At 43.2% G+C, this 23,518-nt stretch overlaps 1 long non-coding RNA gene across 2 annotated transcripts in view; it reads left to right on the forward strand.

Moving 5' to 3' along the window:
* LOC141981671 (uncharacterized) overlaps positions 1-23,314 on the forward strand; it is a 48,461-nt gene extending 25,147 nt beyond the window's left edge. Inside the window, exons 3-6 of one of the 2 annotated variants that reach the window (XR_012637875.1) lie at positions 10,399-10,722; positions 10,931-11,094; positions 12,187-12,279; positions 21,437-23,314. This is a non-coding gene — a long non-coding RNA (uncharacterized LOC141981671). The remainder of the gene's footprint in view (positions 1-10,398; positions 10,723-10,930; positions 11,095-12,186; positions 12,280-21,436) is intronic. The other variant, XR_012637874.1, reaches the window with a different exon arrangement.
* The last annotated feature ends 204 nt before the right edge of the window (positions 23,315-23,518 follow it).

Consider the following 23,518-nt stretch of genomic DNA (forward strand, 5'->3'; position numbering starts at 1 on the left):
AGACTACAAAGAAAAACTTAGGTGCTATAAGAATCAGTGTGGCGGGCTCAAAAGGTGGCCTATTTTTTGTCCTGTAATGTTGCTGTGTACCATTTCATGGTCTTCCATTATAGAGGTCACTGCATTTCAGGGATAAGCGAAGTGATCGCTCTATACAGGTTACAAAGTTTGTCAAGTGCCTCAGGATCTTTAATACAGTACATTTCATTTAAAGGCAGTCGTCGTCATCATCCTCATTATTAAAGACATGGCCCTTGGTAATATGTTTCCCATAATGAACAGCAAGATGACTTTGAAAAAGAGCGTGGTGTTTGATGCTGCTAACCCCTATTGACTTGCTTCATTTTATATGGTACATCACAGAAGATCCCTTCCATGAAATGGTTATTTATAGCTTCCTTTTAGCACAAAGTGCTTACCCACACAACTACCCCTGCACACTGTAACAAAGTTTAAGAACCATTTAACTTTCTCTGTCATGAAGTGGGGAGGTTACTTAGCTTAGCTAGCATGATGATAAGCGCCTTAGAACTACTATAGATAGAGAGATAAGACTGACGAGAAAGGATTAAGATGTACATATATGGTATTTGAAATGGTAAATACTAAATATTGCCATTTTAGGAACAAAGATTGCAATGAGGAAAGCTCAGGCTAAAATGCTTCTTCATATAGTGACAGAAGCAAAAATATCAGAGGGTAAGAGTCAAAACTAAAGAAAATCAGTGAAGCTTTTCATTTAAATTATGCACCAATTAAATTTTTGCCTCTTGCTGATCAGTCTAATCCTCCTAATGAGGCTAGGTAAGCAAAAAGGTGGCAGTAATGATGATGATGACGACTCAGGGATTTTTGCCTCTGAGAGAAAACCAGCAGAAGCCGGTTAGTCTAAGCAGCACAGTCCAGTGATTCTGGCGTTGTTCTTCCCATCTGAGTGGCAGTTGTTAGAAGGATGTGTGGCAAGCTAATAGTGTGCAGGGAGCCTTGTCTTCCTGGTGTGCACATACTGTAGCAATATATATGTATATATTTTACAAGTGTGGTCATGTGCCAGTCAGTCTCAAACAGGTGGGATGTGAATTTTGTATATCTAAATCTATGTATTTGCATTGCAAGTTGCAATATAATAATGATGATAAGAAACAAAAGGGTGGTGGTTTTTTTATGAAAACATTGAAAGGTTATCTTGCAAGCTGGTATTTTAACAATAAAAGAATGGCAAGGCCTAGCTAAAGTAGGGACTTTTGCACTGGTGTAGCTACATTGATACAAACCTCTGGTGTCGATATGCTGCACTGTTCTAAAGTAGAGCATACGTTAGTGCAATTTACCCTGGTTTGGTGGTAGCTATTCTGATTCAAAATTCCCTAACATAAATAGCCCTGAGGGATTTTACCACTCATAAATAATGTGGCCGTCCCAAACTCATGCCAATAAAACCTTTCTACCACACCAGTCTATATTCTGTGGACGCTGCATATGTAACAGGAAAAACTATTTTGGGGAGGGCATTAGGGAGTTTTAAAGATTTCTATTGTGATTTATTTTGTTAATCCCTTCGCCTGTTAAGGCATATGGCTTAGTTACCATGGCTCCATCATGAGTCCAACTGTCAGGGGTCCGTGGAAGAACATGTATTGGAATGCAATAAAAATGTTTTATATAGATGCTTTCATACTCAAAAGAATTCTAAGGCAACTTACAAAGCAATGACTTAGATTTTTGGTACTACATCAATGTTGTTGAAAACCACAGCAGCAGTTATGCATCAACAATAGCTCGCGCACACAGCTTTGGACACTAGAATCTATTTTGTTGAAAGCTAGAACTTGACTTATTATTCTCATATAATATTATGATGGATTTATTGTTCTTAGTCACAGTATAAATGTAACTGAACTTTGCTGAAATCCTGGATGGCAATCACAGTCTTTAGACAATGTTCAGATATACAGGATAGGAGAGCAGGATAGGAGAGGACCTAACTCCTGGCACACTGTGCAAATGAAAGCTGAACAGACTCTCACATGTTCTGCACTGCTAAGGCTTAGTTATGAATATGGTGGGGTTTCTGGTTAGGGTTAGGTTAACACTGAAAAAAAAATAACAACAGTAAAGAGAATTTTTAGCATATAGTCTTCTAAAGTATAAACTGAGAGTACTCCAAATGTGGAAGTTTTGCAGATTTGAAAACAGTAAGATCTCCTTATGCTTGTTGGGAGTCTATGCCCAGGAACGTGGGCTTAGCAGAAGCTATTTAAAAATAACCCCCACAAATATTGTTTTGAAACATGATAATTCCTATATTTCCTCCTAAAAGTGAGCCTTTTAGGCCACAATTTTGAAACCCCAGTAGAAAGCGTCTCATTCTCTCTTCCCTGACTCGTTCATGTACTCACTACTAGATACAAGTCAAAGCATTATTAAGGCATTTCAGCACCAAGGAGAAAGTAAACCTGGGCCTTAAACTTTTATTAAATCACCTTTGCTTCCTTTCAGCTTGTCTCCCTCCTTAGCTGGAAACCAAAAAACAGTTTCCTTTCAAGGGTGGCTTCGTGGTGCTCTCTGCTACTAGCTTATTGGTTTTGTATGTGTCAGACTCTGAGTTGGCTATCAGACACTCCCTTTTTCTGTCTTGGCTCCCTGTTCCGACCTACTCCCAAGTCCTGAGCTCTTGTATTGTACACTCCTAGGTGCTGTTTCTCTCTGACTTCTTGATTATGTGATAGGTTTCAGAGTAGCAGCCGTGTTAGTCTGTATTTGCAAAAAGAAAAGGAGACTAACAAATTTATTTGAGCATAAGCTTTCACGAGCTACAGCTCACTTCATCGTATGTTTATTAAAAGGTTTTCAGTCCAAGGGGATCTGATAGTTTTAAAATATATACTTATAAACTTGACAGGGTGAGTCATGAAAGTCATGCGTATAGAATGCTATTGATACTAGAGAAATTGATCAAATATTTTCTGTCAGCTACGCTACTTGGTCTAATATTTTACTTGTATCCCTCATTCTGGGCCTGTCCTATATTGTGTCCCACATGTGAGTCATGGCAGGTTGATTGGGATATGGAGAATCCTCCTGCGCAGGACACACCCACAAACACTGATGGGCGGTTGGTGGCCTGCAAGGCGAGTGTGGGTGGCACACAGTGGTTCTCTGTTCTGCCACCTGCACTCCTGTCCCTGCAGTGACTACTGCCATTTCCTCCTTGTTACTCCATACTAAATCAGGGCCTGGCAGTGCCTGAGCTAGACCCAGGTATAGAGTTGTGACCAGGGTCCTGGGGGGTGGGGAGCACACTGTGATTGTTCAATCAGGGCAAACTGCAAAGAATGGGGAAGATGATCCCCAGAACTGGAGGTTATTTCTAATCATTAGATTCACCAAGCCAGCAACAAAACAGTTTCTACAATACCTTACTGGTGACCCAGAAACCAAAACCACAGCTCCCTTAAAAGCAATCCAACCTTGGGCTCCCACCTAGAAAGCCAAATCAGATATGATGAGGATTACTGAAAATTGGGTTCATCATATAAAAAGTTCTACCAGTCCCAAAGGATCAGACACATTACCCACCAGGTCACTGAATATTTCAGATCTTCCCCAAATACACATTTACAGCCAATTCTTATTAACTAAACTAAAAATTATTAGAAAAGAGAGAGTATAGGTTAAAAAATCATTATACATACAGATATGAAGTAGAGATGGTGAGCTTTAAAGTTACTAAGAGTTCTTTCAGAATTAGTTCCATGGGTTATAGTCCAATATCCAATATCAGGGTGACCCAGACTGGAGTTGGGGACAGCAGTCTTGCGATACAAACTTCCCCTGATGAAGCTTAAGCAGATCTGAGATACAGAATCAGGGTCCATGAGTTCTTTTTATAGCTCTCTGGCGGCCTCTTGACAGCAGGCATTTCTTGCGTGCAGCATTGTGGCTTTGAAGTAGAACCTCAGATTTCCTATGTATACACAGGTAACTAGTTGTATTCACCAGCATGGGGTAATTATCCATTAAGCAGTTCATAGACAGTTTATTACAAACTTCAAAGAGAAATATACACAATGATATTATTACATACAAGTTTCATCGAAATGTTAATATTCGCTTTTGGTCTCTGAATCCATAGATATAGTAACAGACAGGAACTGTCTGTTTAAGGGGAGAAGCTGTGTGAGCTTTGTGTCCTGAAGACAGGCTGCTCACAGGAAGGCGACTGCCCCAGAGTCCTGACTGGCTTCATGGGGAGCAGTTCCAGAGCATCGCCCAGGGACTCCGTGACAACTGATGGTTAACATCTAACAAGATATAAGGAAACACATGCAATTAGCATTACCTCTAATTCTCTAACAATACAGGTTTGCATTTCAAAGCTCTAGTCTCTCTAACATGGAAATGTTAGCTATTTATAAGGAATAGCCCTAATTACCATTTATATACTTTTCTAATAAGACTCTAAAGGTTGAATTTGAGTCATGTAGCCTGCTAGTTACTTAATCCTTTTTTGCTCAATGTCATACAAGCCATGTTGAACTGTTGCTCTAGTGTGTAAAAGAGTTTGGGAAAATCCAGATCCAGAAGTCTTTGGAAGTAGTGGTGGCCACAGGCTGTGTGCAGAGAAGCTGCAGAAGCAATGAGGTAAGGAGAGCAGCCAGGGAGCCAGCCAGAACTTTGTTCCAGAGTTGTTTCAGTCTATTAGAGAGGCGGTATACACACTGGGTTCTCTCATGGAGACGTTAATTTTGTTCTTTCCTCTTCCTGATTTAAAATAACAGGCATTTTAGTCTAAAAGTATGTGTGTTACCCTTTTGTGGGAGGGGACTGGGGGCTCTTGACCCTAAGAATTAAGGAGAATGTTGACAGCATGGAGTGTCAAGGAAGGCATGTTTGCCACTGGTGGAAGTGGAAGTTAATGAAATTTGATAGGGAGTTCTTATTAGCCAGGGCTGCCTGGCAACTACCACCCTTCCTCCTTTGGCCATGCCACCCCTTGAGTTCCTATGAGCATGCATCAGAATGGTTGCTGTGTCTGCAGACAAGCAGAATCTTCAGGAGTTTACTGGTGTGGTACACAGAAAACACAGGCTTAGCAGTTCCAAGTACATATATTGCAGCCCTCAACAATGTTACAAAGCAAGCACTTGTCCTCTGTGCTGATCCTTGCTCTAGAGAATCTAATCTTTGGCCCCTTCTGAAGATTGATCCTGTACGTGATTGTCCGACACATTTATTTTACAAACTATTTAAAAAAAATTTTTTTTCCCAGGTCTTTGGGGATGTGCCTCCATCTGATTCCCTGGGCTCCTGCAAATAACGGCCAGAGTTTGAGTCCTGGGTTACTTGACTAGCATACGTGTCTTTTTCCTGCTTCTCCTGAACATCAGTGTTTGGTGCTTTTGACGTCTGGGCTATACTTACACACTCCCAAGTCTTGTGATCTGCATATACCTATTGCTGACTTCGTGTCCTGGGTCCTTATATGCACACAATCTGTATATCTGCTTATGACCTCTTGCCAGATGCTTCCAAGTCCTAGAATTTGCTCTTTAGGATTCTTTGCTTGTGTCCTGGCAGAAAGATCTTAACTTGGACTTCTGACTGCTTCTTTGGCCCTTTCTCCTTAGAACTGCCTACTCTTCTTTCCTAAAATTTGCCTCCCACTCAACTGTCTGGGAGAACTCTCCCCTTCTGTGCCTTTGGCTTTGTGGAGATGCCTACTTGATTCTGACCAGTTGTGGGGTGTCACAAGCGTCTCAGAATATGGGATTTCTGTAAAATTTGCTCCTTCTCTGGTTCTCAAGGGTTTGTCCTTCTCCTTTTCCAAATACAAGTCCCCAAATGGTGTTTTTAATTTGTTTTTATTTTGATATTTCACATCAGTTTACATTTATTCACCTCCCAGCATTGCAACTGCCTGATGACTCTTTTTATACCAGTTTAATGAGCTCTGCAGATCCCTGATTCAATTGCAACATGATAACAATTCAATTGTAACATCAATATTAGGGTTTCCTGTACAATATTTTCAAGAAATCAAAAACAATATGTAGGTGCTGTTTTGTTCTTATAGAAACAAAATGATCAAGTTTCATTGTGTTTAGGATAAGGACTGCACCATCTGAAAGTTTCCAGGTTAGGTTAGACCAACAGTTCTCAAACAGTGGGCCGGAACCCCAAAGTGGGTCATAACCCCATTTTAATGGGGTCACCAGGGCTGGTGTTAGACTTGCTGAGGTTTGGGGCCAAAGTTGAAGCCCGAGCCGCAGCGACCGGGGCCAAAGCCTGGGACAGTGGGGCTTGGGGGGGGGGGCTCAGGCTTCAGTTCCCCCCTCCTGGGGTCACACAGTAATTTTTGCTGTCAGAAGGGGGTTATGGTGCAATGAAGTTTGAGAACCGCTGGATTAGTCAATGTTGGGAAATCTCTTAAGTAACTGATTACTTAAATTACAATAATTCATCTTCATCTTAAAGATTTTGTCATGTAGAACAGCTTCAGTTCCTTTGGGGTGATCTAACCTCAATAAGTAGAAGTTACACTGATTTCCTGAGAAAATGAGAGATTCAGTGCCTCTTATATGTGCCTCTCATATTAGGAAAGCTCTTAGATATAACACACCTGAAACATATATCCATTTTCCGTTCATAAAGTTACTTTTAAATAACTGTTTTTGTTGAGGATTGCTATAGTTAAATCCTATTTTGTCCACTTATTTGGCCCTACAGTGAAATAAAAAACATCAGAGGAAGGATGGTCTTGTGGTTAGTGTACTGGGCTGGAACCTGGGTGATCTGGGTACAATTCCTAGCTCTTTTTGTGTGATCTTGGGCAAATCATTTAATCTTTCTGTTTCCCATCCGTACATTATCATAATAATCACTATTGGGCTGTGTCTATGCTGGTGCATGTATTCAATTACTTTACTGTATACATGCTTATGCATGTTCCCTATAGCCATGCTGGGTGTCCACGTATGCAGTGCTGGACATGGGGGTAACGGTACATACATGCACGTCCACACTACCACTGTTATGCAACATTAGCACTACCATTTCAGGGGTAGTATCCCATGATTCTATGTGCCACAGGGAGACACTCCAGGAACTGTTTTGCTATGTGTCGGTGGTACTTCAGTGTCCCCTGCCTTCACACATGTAATGGTGGCAGCTCCTGCTCATATGCCAAAGTGGGTGAAAGACATGGGTAATGATGTGGTTCAGCTCCTAGTTTAGGAGAACTAGTATGGTGTGGTGGAAACCTGGGTTGACCAGCACTGGCTTCGGAAATTCGAAATGAGGAAATAGACTTTCGTGGAGCTGTGTGAGAAGCTTGTACCAAACTTCCAGAGGCAGAACACTTGATGCAGGGAAGCCACATTGGAGCAGAAGTGGGGGGCTATTTCCCTGTGGAAGCTGGCTACACCAGACAGCTACAGATCCATTGCAGACCACCTTGGGGTTGGCAAGTCTGCTGACAGGGTTGTGGTTGGGCAGGTTTGCAAGGCAATTAACACCGTGACCTACTCACAGGTGGTTGTCTTAAGAAAAGTGCCAGAAATAATAACTGGATCTGAGAGGACGGGGTTTCCAAACTGTGCAGGGGCCACCAATAGCACTCATATCTGAATACTGAATACCCACCACAGCAGGCGAGTGAGTAGGTGGTCAGAAAAGGCTACTATTCATTCATTCTGCAAGGCTCAGTGGACCACAGAGGATTCATGAGAAACACTGGAAAGATTCGTGACACCAGAATGCTGAGGCGATCGGGATTTTACTTGGAGGAAAGAGGGACTTTAGCCCCCAGAAATGATACTATTCTGTATGGAATGGCTGTGCCAACTGTTATTTTGAGAGACCCAACATACCTGTTCCTAACTTAGCTTGTGAAACCATACCCCGACACCCTGGTAAAAGGGAATTCAGTTACAAGCTCAGTAGCTGCAGAATGGTCGAGGACTGCACTTTTGGTAGGCTGAAACCTTGCTGCCTCTACACGTGTTTGCCAACGTGGCTAATGCTGTTTATTATATAATCATTCCCTGCTGCGCACTCCATGACATTTGTGAAGGTAAAGGGGAGTGCTCCCATCCCAAGGGGAAACGGGACAGTCTGGTTCACAGACTCTGTACATATGAAGTGTTGGTGTAGCCATGTTATTACAAAGACAAGGTGGGTGAGGTAATATCTTTTATTGGATCAGCTTCTGTTGGTGAGAGAGACAAGTTTTCAAGCTTGAACAGAGCCCACACATGAAGAAGAGTTCTGTGTAAGCTCAAAAGCTTGTCTCTCTCACTAACAAAAATTGGTCCAATAAAAGAGATTACCTCACCTACCTTGCCTCTATAAAGGCAGCCAGACCCCACCCATGTGCACATTGGTCTGGTTCCCACTGGACAAGGGAAATCAGGGATGCCATATATGTGCATATCTTGGCACAGCAGAGAGGCAGAGGCTGGCATCTGTCTGTGCTGTGAGACTCATTCACACCCTGTGCAGATTCTGGAAAAGCACATGAGGGAATATCAATACATATCTATGGGGCAATATAGCTTTGTCAGGGTTTTGTTCTCCTGCAGCGGAAGGTTATTAGTCATTCATTCCTGTGACAAGTGCTAACAGGGCACCTCCCCGGGTGTTAACACCTTTTGGGTTGGGTTTGTACTGTGGAGGGTGGTTGCTGAGTTGTAATGGGGTCATTGTGCAATGCTTTTGTCTTAACTCTCACACTTGTGTAAAAACCTCTGTTATTGGGAGCATGCAATCTCTCTTAACAACCTTATCAACATTTGCTTTGGGCAGGGTGGAGGGGTGCACCTATTTTTTAAATAGTTCTTTGTCAGTGGTGCTAACTGCACTTAGGCGCTGTTATGGCACACTAATTGCTACTAAAGTTGAAAGTGGTCAGGATTGGGGTGGGTGGGAAAGAAGGGCCTTTTAACTACTGGTTAATGGCAGATGTCTGTATTGTTACTTGAACTGGGTTTTGTTTTCCTGCATGTGAACCAAGCCCTAAAGATGCTTATCCACCCGTTTTCTGTGTGATGAGTTCTGCCGCATTTAGAACCAGCACTGCTTTCTGTAAACACCTAACACTAGCCGCACTTTCCCCATCCCTTCCCTGTGTCCCGGGGAGTTTGGATCTTTCTGAACCTGCAGGGAGGGGGCTGTGGGTGTGGGATAAACAGAAAAGTGTTTGTAGTATGATAGCACCAGACAGATGCACCATTCCAATTCATGTGCTGTGAATCATGAGGCCCAATCCTGAACCTGAAAACATCTTACATTCATCATGCTTAGGAAGGAGGGTCCACACAAAAGTCAAGGAAATGATAACATTGATTAAAAGAACTACAAGAAATGTGTAAGTAAGAGAGATGGAAACCCAACAAAATATAATTAGACTGAATCTGTGAACAACAGCCATATGTTAATGTCTCTGCATCCATCTCCTTGCCTTCTCCCTGACAAAGTGGGGAATGATGGGAGGAAACTGTACTTGGGGACATATAGGGATGTCCACCTGCTTGGAGGGTGGGCACCTGGTGGGGTTCAGGGATTTCTGCAGGCTCATTGTTCCCCTCCTGGATGCTAGCGAGGGAGATGGGAAAGGGAGGGAAATCCCGGTGAGGGATTTCATGTGTTGCTGGATGGTGTGGTCCTGGGAGTCCTGCAGGCTCCTCCCAGTCATTGTCGGGGAGAGGGGATTGGGTACGCCACTTCAGCAGGACCTTAGGCAGCAGCCAGAGAAGGAGGAGATGGTGGCAGTTCATAGACAGGATCAGTGGCCATGGCAGCAGGAGGACCTCAAACTCATTCGGCCACAAGTTCTATGAGCCTCTCCATTAGGGAATGCTCCTGTTTTGTAATGTGTACCTCCCGCACCATGAACTGGTTCATCAGTGTCTCTTCCTGTGGAAGAGCCTAATCATCCCAGGCCCTGAGGAATTCAAGCTGCTCCTGGTTCCTCCTGTCCATACCAATGAGAAGATCCTCCAGGGTCCTTCTGTCTGCTTTTGTTGTCTTTGGGGTGTTGCTCCTGCCCTCCCAGTACAATGGTTTCCCTCTTCGGAGTCAAAGGTCCTGACAGTTCAATGACAAGAGTATCATTATATACATTTTTTTTCCTTTGGAAGAATCTGAGAAATCCCCCAGATAACATAACTTTTCTGAGGAAGGTCACAATATTGGTACTTTTCAGCGCTCCAGGAATGCGACTATTAAATATCTTTGGTTCTCAGACCACTTTTGCAGCCCATGAGGAACAAGCAGAAGTTATGAATGGTAAGATTTAAATGTACTCATGTATTTAAAAAGTCCATAGTGTCTCAAAGGGGTGAGAGGTGGCAGTTCTTCCAGAGGCTATATTATCAGTATGCAATTTCTTCTTTAAAGGCTGGGCAACTTCTGGAGAACACAGCAGTTTTCATGGTACCAGAATGGAAAAGAGAGGTGACTTTCCAATCCTGTGGAGGAGATCCAGCAATCTACACCAGAGAGATGTTTCTGCTAATGGACGCCCCACTACATAATGTGAATGGAGGGGTTTGGTCAGCTATGAAGGTAGACCAAGCAGATTTGTGCTGCTATTGAACATCAAGACCCAGCTGAAGTTTCTGCTACACCAGAAGCTTGCTGAAATATGTTTACAGGACTGGGATACAATTCAACTGGAAATTGACTATATTCTCAGCTAAGATCTGGAGTTTCTGTGCAAAGGTAGATGCAAACCAGGAACACCATCTACCCCATCCCCTTGTTGGCATCACTAGAAAATCCAGCCCCTGTAGCTGCCTAACAATGGTGAAATGGTCAGGGAAAGAAAGAGACATCACAACTTTATTTCATTTCCTGAAGTCTCAGATCAGCACCACAAATCCCTCACCTCTCCACTGCAAAGGGACATCATACTGTGTTTGTCTTCTAGGTCTTCCGGGGCATTCACTGAGGTCCCTGCTGCCTCCTTACCCTGGCTCTTTTTGGCATCCTGTCAGACAATGCGGCTAGTAGACTTGAGGAGGGGGTCGTGAGCCACTTGAGACTCTGTACTGGGAGCCCTGACAGCACCTGGTCCAGCTCATCCTAAAAGGGGTATGTATGACGAGCCCTCATGGAGCAACTATTTGACTCTTTTGCCCTCCGTTCAGGAGTCTCAAGTGCTTGATGCATTCCCGGCACTGGGCTGGAGTCCACTCAATGCCCACCCACTCCAGCCTCCCTGAAATTTCCTGGTAGAAGTGTATTTTCCTGCCACTCTGGGCAAAGTCATGGAGGATGGTGTATTCCAACCAAACAGTGATCAGCACACAGGTATGGCCGGCGAGCCAGATGTCTGCTCTCAGAGGAGGATCCATGTTCACCGGTCCTGATCTGGAAGGGGGGCAGTGGAAAGCTGTTCTGATGTGGTCAGCACAGCTCTCTACTACCAGTGGCAGTGGGGGATCATGGGGACCTTTATAGATTGGGTAAGGGTCAGAAAGACAAGGGTTCAGTGCACTGTGGGAGGAGAACGATTGAAACTTGACACCTGGTACACTCCCCTTACTCCATTCAAACTGGCATGGATACAGAACTACACCACAACCTGAGGGGTGTATGGTGTATATGCCCCCACCCCTTAGGCATGTTAGTTTACTCACCCGCTCTTTGCCTTCAGACATGTGCTTCTGGGGTTTAGATGTGGACAATGGTGGTGGGGGTTATAGCCCAATCACGTGCACAGACATGTACAGTCACTGGTGTATATGTCGCCTCAGACTGGAAGATTATAAACATGAGATTATCAGGATTTCACTACAGAAGCAGAAGGAAAAATTGAGCAGCAAGGGAAGAAAATCCCTATTATTCTCACCCACACACTCATCTTGATGAATAGTAAAGGAAACTGAGGGGGGGAAATTGGCCAGCTAAATTTGTTTGTATAAACATCCTCTCTTTACTTTTGCTCCATTGGCAAAGTCCACTTGAATTGGTTTCCCTTTGTATGTTTCTCTGTGCGGCTCCCCTTTTTCCTTCTGGAAAACACAGTTTACCTCACCCAGCAGCCATAGTGTTCTAGTGATCATGTCTAATTTCAAATCCCAGATTAGTGAGCTGCTACATGTAACACCACCCATTGGTTTAAAGGTCAGTGCAGTTCAACAGCAACTGTCAGGGAAGTTTAACTTTGTCCATTTTTTGCAGTCACAAGAAAAGAGGCAGTAGTTTAACATCTGGCGATTCAGAGCTGGTTGGAGAAGTACAGGCCTGATCAGCTTTCAGGAAGTGACCATGCAGGTAATTTTCTATTTCTCATCATGATGGGTGTATTTTGGCTGTTTCTGAACTGGAAATCATGGATGTCATCTGGATCAAGATTCTTTTGGTCTTGACTGCTTGGAAAATGTTCTTTTTGCAATTCTGGTTTTGGGAGTAATAATCACAATGTATTTATTCATGTTAATACACAAAGGCACGCATTACAACATCAGAGGGAATTCTAGAGCATATATTAAGCTTTGCTATTTAATTAAAAGGTTTTTCTGGAATACGCTGCAGTTGCTAACACATTTTAAAATGTTTTATATTAGGAATGTTTGATGGTTTCAAGGGGAATGTATTTACTGAGAGAGCATGAGGAGAGAGCATTCTACGTGGGCAGAGCTTTGCATTCAAATATCTATGACCCTGATCCTGCAACTGATGGATATCTCTATCTGCACAGAGCCCCATTGAAGTAAATGTTGGCTCATGTGTGTGCAGTTGCAGGATTGGGGTCTTTGTCTCTACATTATTCCATTCTAGATGGATGGGTGCGCTTATTTGATGAGTTTACTGCCTATGTAGATAAAGTCATGATTTGTCTGGAAGCATAGATGTCTTATACCACAACTTTTGTACCAACACTCTTGATTTTTTTTTTTTTTGTCCAAGAGACCCTTTCATTTAAAAACTTCCAATGTTAATCCACCATACAATTTTGGGGGGAAAATCTGTATTGCCGTTGTGCACATCACCACAGCAGTGATCATTATTTGTAATTAGAGATGGATCAGAGTCACAAAATATGGAACCAGATTTAAACTTTCCCAAAACTCAGGGGATGTCTGATTTTGGTTGAGCCCATCACTGCGAAAGGGGCCAGCTACAAAACGTTGGCCTCGTCTACATGAGAAATTTGCATCAGTTTAACTTAAATTGGTTTTTAAACTGATTTAGTTAAACAAGTGCAAACCCCTTATTTTGGACACTCTTATTTCACTTAAAATTGGCTTAGCTTAAACCAATTCCTAACTGATTTAAGATAAACTGAAATGAGAGTATCCACACAGCTTTTTGTACCTATTTAATCAAATGGGTTCAAAATCACACCTTTAGTTAAACTGGTGTAACTTTCACATGTAGACAAAGCCTCGCTTCAGCTCTGAACTTCCTCAAATGTGGGTTTGTTCCGATCTGCAGCTATGGTTTGGGCCCCACGCTCTTTTGAATGGAAATAACAGTTTTTGGTACTTGACCATTACAAATGTGTGTTACTTGCATGTTCATTGCACTAGATCACATGCTTTTATGCAAACTGTGAATATGAAATCCAAGATATTGCCTTCATTAAGGTATAAGCGAATCCATTTGCTGTGCTCACGAAGACATTCTCCACCTGCTTTTGGCATAAAATGTGTGTTTTACATCCCATCTTGGCACATACATCTCCTGCCTTCCAATTATGAATGCCTTGGGGTGACCAAATAAGCAATAAGTCTAGCTGCTCCTGGTAGAAGAAGACACTGCTGCACTGCATTATATTTTCTGATGGATGTATATTCCCAATAAGCATAAATAGACTTGACGTCAGCAACCTCTGCATCAGCAGGGATTTAAAAATTGGGTCAGGCACTTTGCTGGATTGAGGGAGGGAAGCGGGTGAGGAGCTTGTGTGTGTATGAACGTGTGACTGTGTCTATACTTCATTTTCCCCCTCAAATTCCCCACTGTTGCTACCTCGGGTACAGCTCCATTAGTTCTAGCAGCTGAGGGAGACTTAAATGTAAAGTGACTGACCTGCATTTTAATCACCTTCACTGAAATTCTGGCTCTGTGGAAGTCAGTGGCAAAACTTCCATTGATGTGAATGGGGCCAGGATTTCACCTCACATTGTTTAACCCTGCTCAGGACTTTGTCTAGTTACACAGGCACTGATCCACAAAGGGACTTAGGGGCTGTGATGCTCAGCGTTGCAAGGCCTAACTTTAAAGTGTCTAGAAATTCACAGGAACAACACTGTGATCCACAAAGCCTGAGTTAGGACACTAGGCTCCCTATACAATGCATGTGGAAAGACAGGCACCTTACACTGGACTCTACAAAGCCAGCATGCTCAGAAGGGAGCTGCCTATGCTAGCCAATATGAGATGCAAATGAGAGGCACCCCTAGATTTTGTGTGGGGTCCCAGCTGCCAGTCCCATGTCCAGGATCGCGGTGCCTTTGGACCCCAACCCGGGGCTCTGCCGCCGGACCCCAACCCGAGGCTCTGCTGCCGGACCCACACGCAGGGTCCTGGCTGCTGTGGACCCCTGCCTGGGGCTCTGCCACTGGACCCACTCCTAGGGCTCTTCCCCTGGCCCCACATGTGGGGTCCCGGCTGCTGGCTCAGCACCTGGGGCTCTGCTCCTGCCCTCAGCTCTGGTCCCAGCCTCAGCCCCCTTACCTCTGTCTGTGTCCCACCCCACCTCCAGGAACCATGGCCCAGTCTTGGCCCCAGCTCTGGGGAGAGGGGGCATGGACAGGGGTAACGGGGGGTGCCAGGTAAAAAGTTTGGGGACCACTGCCTTTCAGCACCCCCACTGTAAAAATTGTTCCAGTGCCACTGGCTGAGCCTCACGTCTCTCACAGAGATAGGGGCCTAAGTCCAGGCTGCAGGGAAGCACCTTTATCAGCTTGCAATCCACAACTGGGAACCCTTTTCATTGAGTCAGGCAATTTAGGTGCCTAAGTCATTTTGTGTGAGGAAGGCGACTGCCTCACACCACACAAGACAGCCAAATGCACCCACCTTATAGCTTCTCAGTCCAGTGGCTAGAGTATGGATGTGGGAGATCCAGGTTCAATTCTCCCCTCTGCATGAGAGGGGGGAAAGGATTTGAACAGGGATCTTCCCCCATCTTTCAGGAATGTGGTCCTACCACTGAGCTGTGGAATATGCTGAGGTGGGAGTCTCTCCTGTTGAAGTTGTACCACTGTGGATTAAATAATTAAAGACCTGGTGGAGCCTGGACCCAAGGTCTCCTACCTCCCAGAGGGATGCCTGAATCATCAGGATTAAGATTCATTCTCACTTTTGCTCTCTGGCCTAATTACTCTTTAAATATCCAAATTGCAAGAGCTTCAACAGGAGAGACTGAGGGAGTACTACATTAGTGTATCTCATAGCCTAGTGGCTAGCACACTCTCGTGTTCAAATCTTTTCTCCCCTTCATGCAGAGGAGGGAATTGAATGTGGGTCTCCAACATACCAGGTCAGTGCTCAAACCCTGAGGCTCAAAATGATAAGATGGACACCACTTCCACCTTCTCCAACAGCTGGATTTTGAATGGGACCTATCTGGCAGGCAGCCTCTCAGCACAGTCTAGTGGATCAGGCCCCAGTAGTAAGACAGGAGCTCTTCTGCCTATCTTCTCCCATTCATGGATGGTTCTGGGGCTTAGGCAGGAGATGAACATCTGGGCACCCTAGAAGGAGTCAGCAGTTCTTATGCCCAGAGGCAGAAACATAGGCAGCTAGGGAACTTTTAGATTAAAGAGTTAGGTGCTGAGTGAAGTTAGGTGCCTACAGGATTTGCAACAGCTGAGAAGATGTTTTGTGGATTGCAATTGAGCCTAAAAATGTGACTTAGGTGCCTATATCCAGGGTTTAGGTACCTAAGTACCTGTGTAGAGCTGGGCCACAGTGATTACAACACCGGCAGCTGTCACCAGCTTGTCACTATTAGAGTTATCAGCATTGCTACTGCCAGTGGAAATGTACTAATAGCAGCAGTACTGAGATAACAGAGGGGACAGAGGAACAGCGAGCTCTGAACACTGATACATGACATCCGTCCTAGGCACAATAAGGAAACAGCTGAAATGGAATGCAACTGATTAAAACATCAAAAGATAGGAATACCATTAATGCCGTTGTGGCTTTATGGACAATAAGTCTTCTCAAACAAATCTGATTTCATTCTTTGAAGAAATTGCAACTTTTGACTTAGTATCACATAAATATCTGATTAAAAAAATTAGCATTATAAAATATCAGGAGAGCTGGATTAAGAACTGGCTAACTGACAGATCTCAAAAAGTAGTTGCCCGTAGGGAGTTTTTACTGAGTGGGGGTGTTTTTAGTAGGGTTCCCCAGGGACTAGTCCTAGGCTGTATGCCACCCTGCAACGTTTTCACTAATTAGCTGCAAATAAACCTAAAATCACTGCTGATAAAATATGCAGGGTGGTCAGATTGGCAGGGTGGTCAGACCGAGCGATTTGAAGCACTTGGTAAGATGGGCCCATTCAAACAAAATGCGTTTGAATATAGCCATATGCAAAGTTATACATCTAGAAGCCAGGAATGCGGACCTTATCTACAGACTGGGAGACCGTATACTGAAAAGCAATGACTCTGAATAGGACCTAGGGGTCATAAAGGATAAGCAACTTAACCTGAGTTGCTGTAACAAAAAGAACTAATGTGATCCTTGACTATATAAACAGGGGAATAGTGAGTAGAAGCAGGGAGATGATTTTGTTTCTGTGTATAGTGTGGCCAATACCAGAATACTGCGTCCAGTTCGGATGTGAACTTTTTTAAAGGATGTTGAAAAATTGGAGAGGGTTCAGGAAAGAGTCACAAAAATTATTTCAGTGATTGAGAAGATGCCTTGGAGAGACTTGAAGAGCTCTGTTTAGCTTATCAGAAGTAAGAGAGGTGATTTCATTCTTCACAGGGATAAAACACCAGGTACTAAAGGGCTCTTTTCTCTACTGGAGGTAGGCATAACAAGAACCAATGGCTGGAAGCTGAAGCCAAACAAATTCAAATTAGAAATTAGACACAAGTTTTTAACAGTGAGGCTGATTAACCGCTAGAAAAAGGGAAGTGATGGATTCTCTTTCTCTTGCTTTGTGCAAATCAAGGCTGGATGCCTTTCTGGGAGATGTGCTTTAGTCAAACTCAGGTTGCCATGTTCAATGCAGAGGTAACTGGACAAAATTGAATGGCCTATGATGTACAGGAGGTCAGACTAGATGATCCATTGTTTCCTACTGGCCTTAAACTCAGTGAATCTATGATATGTAAGATTAAAAATAGATAGTATAGATGACAGCTGGTGTGTGTATGTAGCAAGCCACAAACTGAATTCACCGCAAAAATTAAAACTATTCAAGGCAGTGTCTTTTTAAAGAAAACACTCTTGAGCTAGCCCTTTAATGGAATCGGTCTCCTCTGTGACTAGTCTAGGGGTCGCATGATGAGAAAATGTGACTCAGAACTAGGCCCGCTGAGGGGAGACAGCAGGGTGGAGATGACTCTGTAGTGCACCAAGACAGAGGGAGTGGAAGCTTGCAGGGAGGAGGAGCCAGCCAGTTGGTGCGGGAGGAAGCTAGCTAGGAGGGGAACTTAACTTCAGCAGAGATAGGAGGAAGAGCCCCACACCAAGGGTTGTGACCCAGCAGGAGACCAGGTGGCAGATTTGTGTTGTTTTGAACTTGATGTTAGTAAATCAGACTCCCAGATGGAGAGGGTTTTTATGAAAACATCTGCAGTGTGAACTTTGATTCCCTGGAGGGAAGAGGAAACCAAGGCAGTACAGGCGTCTGAAGGGGGATCATACAAGTTCTGCTACAGTTGTTTATCTTAAAAAAGAAATAATGTGAGTTGTGCTAGACTGATGGCTCTGGAGACTTTATTCCTTTCTTTCCACAGGCCAGGCACAGGACATACAGAACAAACTTCCTGGCAACAGTCCCTCAGTCTGCCTAAACAATAAACTAGAGGGACCTCCTCCTCCTGCGGGGGTTGTAAGGGTAGTTCACTTTCCATACCCGTTCACTCCTAGGCCCCTTCATTTCTGAGACTGCCAACAAGGTGGTCAGCTAGTTCAATCATGGCTTTGTTTTTGGTGATATGGACACACATACTTGAAACTAACTAGACAGAGACCACCACCAAACCTATTTCATATAAACATGTTCTATACCTTTACAGACATCTCCTCTAGAAAACAAGCAAACAAGGTGTCTTTGATTTAAATTAGTCCTTGCTGCAGCATGAAATAGAGGGAAACTTTGGTTTGATTCATTGCAAATGAACTGGCACAAGTGCTGTCTATCCATTGTCATGCAGCATATTCATCTGTCTTCTTTTTTTCTGTTCCCCATACCATCAAGGATCAGTTGGAAAAGCTGTCCTTTCCCACATGCTGTCCTTTGCCACAGTTATAAATTGAGACCTTTGAGGTGGAACTGCTGTCAGTGTATGTTAACTTCTAGGCTCCACAACATTGACAGTGTCTGTTAAATTATCCCATGCTATTTCCAGCCCACTGAGGTTCATATGCTTCCAGCCCTTAAGCCCACAGATGGGAGCAGATGGTCAGAGATTGCAGAGAAGAAGGTAGAGGAAGCCTTCAAACCATCCTCCAACACTAAGAGCTGTGCAGAGAATTCTGGAAAAGCGTGCAGCCTAGCGGAGGACACGGGCAGTGAACTCTCTAATGGCCATGAAGAACCATAAAAGCCTTGAGCAGAAATTATGGCAACTTCTCCACGCAACTTACTAGATACTTTCTATTGGACTTGGAGAGATAGGAGTTCCAGCTTCTCATTCGCAAATTGTCTTTGAAAAGCAGCTATTCATGATAGGTCTGAGTCAGTGGGCTTGATGTAATGTATTAAGTAAAAGCAAGTTCTTGATTGTTTTTGCTTATTAGTAGATTCTGAACAGTCCCTGACTGCATCCCTATTTACAATTTCACTGTAACCTTCCAAGTGAATTAACTTTTTTGACTGAGACGGGAGAAAGAACTAATTAGCGCTTTCTTTTTTCTTTTTTTTTTGGCAGTCTATCTTATTATAAAACTAATTAGTATCTGGCTTTTTATTGTTGTGACAATTAGGATATTAAAAAAATAGGCCATGGAATACAATTAAAAACTGTTACATTTTGTAATGATCCTACACTGGGTCAGACACTCATAAATAAAAACACCTCTGCCTTTCTTTTCTCATCCCCCCTCTTTTTTTAAAAAAAAAATGCTCTGCCCTTGCAATCGTCTCTGAAAGTCTGAAGGAGTAATGGATTTTAGGGATAGTTACTTGATGAAATTGAAGTAGTAAGTATGGAAGATATTCAGGGCCAGGTAGAGACATTACTTGTTAATCAGAAATCCCCACTGATATCAAGAAGGGTTTCTGCTTGAAAAATGATGGTACAATATGGCCCTCAGGTTGGAACTGATTGTAATGGTGAGGGTTCTCAGGAATCTGGATATTTGACATCTGGATGGATATAATTGTTACTACTGCACTTATACAACTAGGCTGAATGGGAGCGGGGGAACCCTTGCTACCTTTCCTGTTGCTGTAAGTGGACTGGGTAACAAGGAATTAGAAAAATCATTAACAGACTTGCAGAGAGGAGTCAACAAAACAATAAGATCATCTTTTGATACTCAAATACTTTAGTAAGAGGCAAGTAGTCTTGAAATGTCATCTTGCAAAACACAGAAATAATTTTGAATGTTATTCTGCAACAAGTTGGCTTACTGATACTCATAACAGGAGATCAGATCCATTATTTATATTTGAAGACATTTAAACTATAGGGTTTGGCCTTTGTGGAGGAATCAGTTAGTCATAACTATAGACTAATAAAAATAAGCTATACCGATTATAAGCACTTTTGTACCATAACAGGAATAAGCTATACTGGTTTAAGCACCTGTATACCAATAAAACTGCATTCACATAAAAAGTTTTTATGCTTTACCTACATTGGTTTCTAAACCAATATAGTTAGAGCATTACAAAAGCTATGTGGAGACAAGTGCTTAGCAATGGGCAATTGATTTGCAGTATGCAGTACCATTACATCTGGGGTAAAATGTTAGGATTTTGTTTTTATATTGTTATTGGCATTATTTAGTTCAATATCAGTTATGCATTCAGGATAGAATGTAACTGGTTTAAATGGACTGTAGTTGGTTGTATATAATTGAATGGCTATGTATCATTTATGGGTTTTTTTATGCCTATGTGTGTTATACACAACTTGGAGGGGGCTCAGGGCTGGGGCAGGGGATGGGGCATAAAACCCCCATAAACTTGTGTATAACACATGTAGGCATAAAACCCCGCATAAATGGTTTGGCCAGGTGTGGACAGGTGTCCGGTTTTCAACTGGAACACACAGTCAAAAAGGGACCTTGGTGGCTCTGGTCAGCACTGCTGACTGGGCCATTAAAAGTCCAGTTGGAGGTGCTAAGGCCGGCTAGTCCCTACCTGTTCTCGCACCACGCTGCACCCCGGAAGCGGCAAGCAGGTCTGGCTCCTAGGCGGGGGGGTCCCATGGGGCTCTGCGAGCTGTCTCCACCTGAAGCACTGGTGGAGGCGGTGCCTGCGGGTGAGAGCGACGCATGTAGCCTCCTGGCCCCCCCGCTTAGGACCAAGACCTGCTGGCTGATTCTGGGGCATGTGCAGCATGGTGCCAGGACAGGCTGGCAGCCTGCCTTAGCCCCCCTGCTGCACCGCTGACCGGGAGCCACCCTAGGTAAGCCCGAGCCCCAACACTGAGCCCCAAACCCCCCCATCCCTGAGCCCCCCCAAACCTGGAGCACCCTCCTGTACCCCAAACTCCTCATCCCCGGCTCCACCCAAGAGCCCACACCCCCAGCCCTCACCCCCTCCTTCATCCTAAACCCCCTCCCTTGGTGGCGGAATGTAGTGAGTGGGGGGTGGGGCCTTGGGGGTGGGGCAGGGCTAGGGTGTTTGGTTTTGTGCAACTAGAAAGTTGGCAACCCTATACATAACATTGTATTATTTTACATGATTAAGTACTGAAGCAGTGTGTTAAAACTGTGCATTTAATCTTTGTTTAATTTTCACTAATATGTATATTTGTACATTTTAAGATTATGCACCTGTGACATCGTCCACACACTTCAATTTCTTTGTAAATTGTACCAGTATGTTCTCTAAAACATGTGTTGATGTTCAGTCTGATGAATTTCTATCGCACTACTGGCAGGCCCTGTATTTTGGGAATTAATTAGCTTGTTTATGAAGTAACTGTTTTCAGCTTTATGCTACTTTGGTTCCTTCCCTTTGAAGAGTTGTTGTCATCTGTGTTGTACTATTTTGAATAAAGCTGGCTCAGTGAGTGCTCATACTGTACATTTCTTTACCTCTTAAATTCAGAGAACCCGCAAGAGCAGGGAGGTCTTAGAATGTGAAGAACTCTTTTAAGGTCTGAATGGAGGGCGTCTCAGGACGGAAACAGTGCTGAATTGTTGAAGTCACTTCCAGTCACTGATCAGTGGAAGCGTATTCTTGGAGATAACGAATGCCTCTACTCTTCTCCTTCTTGCTCCAGCAGTCTTATCCCAATACGCCTAATCAAAAAGAGTCTACATAATTCATCTGAAGGATCCAGTACTTTGAACTTGTGCTTTCAAGTTTTAGTTGTTACTCTGCAATGGTTATAAGTTGTTTTCTAATTTTCTGCAGGAAGAATTTTTAAAAATGTCAGGTGAATTTCTCTTTAGTGAGGAGCAATGTTAATGCCACTGTTACTAATTCTGCTTTTTCCAAATTGTTTGCAGGAAGTGGCAGGGTAGAAGTATAGTAGCATAGACTCTAGCTCTATTATACAGTTATTAATGTATTTAGCCAAAGTGAAAATGTGACCTGAAACAAAGAAAGGGCTCTGCTGGTTTAAACTTCCTTCACTTCTGTCACTTGGCCATGTCTACTTGGGAAAGTTTTACCAGTTACATTAATATAGTTATACCAGTATAACTCGTAGTGTGGAAACTCCTATAATGGAATAAGAAATTTTGCATCAGGAGTTAATCCCAGTATAACTTTTTCCATTTAAATTCACACTTTAGATTATACATAAATAAAAATTTCCTGTGTAGACAAAGCTTAAAATTGCTTCCACCCCTAATGTAGGAGTAGGATTTTATATTTGTATTAGAGGTTATAATGATTGACGGTTATAATAATCTAGTATGTATTAATGTATGATTTGATCATCCTGCCAGCCACCCTTTTTGATTTCAAGGCAGGAATAGACCAGAATAGTCCTTATGGCTGAATATGGTCACCTTTTGTTTTAGGATAAGATTTCATTACAGTATTTGCTATAAGGTCTTGCTTCTTGTATGCATTGCAAACTAAGTTGTGTAAAGTTCTTTTGTAATCCCTTTAGTAACAATATAATCCTTTCCAAAATGTTATCCTGTCTGAAGGTCTCTGTAAACGACTGTGTGAATGACGAATGCATGCATCAGGAAAAGATAAGGTGTGAAGGCCATTGTTATAGCCAGATGGTCAAGGAAGAAGGAGTGAAGAGACTTAATGACACCAGAGAACCATCAACACACATCCATAATTAAGGAAGGGCAGATTGATGACCCTGAGGTGTAGGCTGGCACCCCTAAAGACAAGACAATTGATTAAACTGAAACCAGGACAGGATGACCCTCTCGGAGGTGTTTTGGAATGTTAACATCAAAAGATAACACCAATTAAGGAGTAACTTGTCACAAACTGACACAGCAAAATCCATAGACTTCAACAGAGAAAAAAAGACTATAAGAACAGGGTGCTTGGCCATGGGACTTTGGGTTCATCTTGCCACAACTCCAGGAGCATCGGATCGCGACCGACAGAGCCTGGCTGCCCTCTGTGACGAATCTGGCTGGCCACTAGATTGAGTCAGACTCTGGACTGGTAACTATAAACATCAACTTGCAGGACTGTGTGCATGGTGTGTGTGTGTGTGACTGAAAAGCATATGCTAACTGCTGTATTCTCAATAAATGCGGCGTATTGCCTTTTTCCCTGAAAAAGATCCCGTGTGCTTCTTATAAGCATAACACTAACAACAGATTCAAATGCTTTCTTTCACCATGTTCCTTGGCAAAAGCAGTCCTTATGGAGCAAAACTGGAAGTACTAGCCTTGCTTCTGCTTACACTCAGATTGAAGCCAAGCCAGTTCCTTCCCGACAGAAAAGATATGTGCTTTTCCCTCTTTATATTCTTGGGACTTACATTTTGCTGTATGCATGATTTTGGATTGACTCATAGCCATGGTATCATCTATTATGAATCTGAGAAGCTTTTGTGGGTCATGCATAGAGCAGCTGTTCCTTTATCTTCATTGTAGACATTTTGGGCCATAATGAGAATTGGCATAAATGGGCGCAACTCTTACTGATTTGAATGACAACTTATGTCAGGTTTGAAGCTGTCCCTTTGGGGTCAGATTTTCA

Source organism: Natator depressus, chromosome 2, assembly GCF_965152275.1.
Source record: "Natator depressus isolate rNatDep1 chromosome 2, rNatDep2.hap1, whole genome shotgun sequence".
In the NCBI taxonomy this organism is placed as follows: Eukaryota; Metazoa; Chordata; order Testudines; family Cheloniidae; genus Natator; species Natator depressus.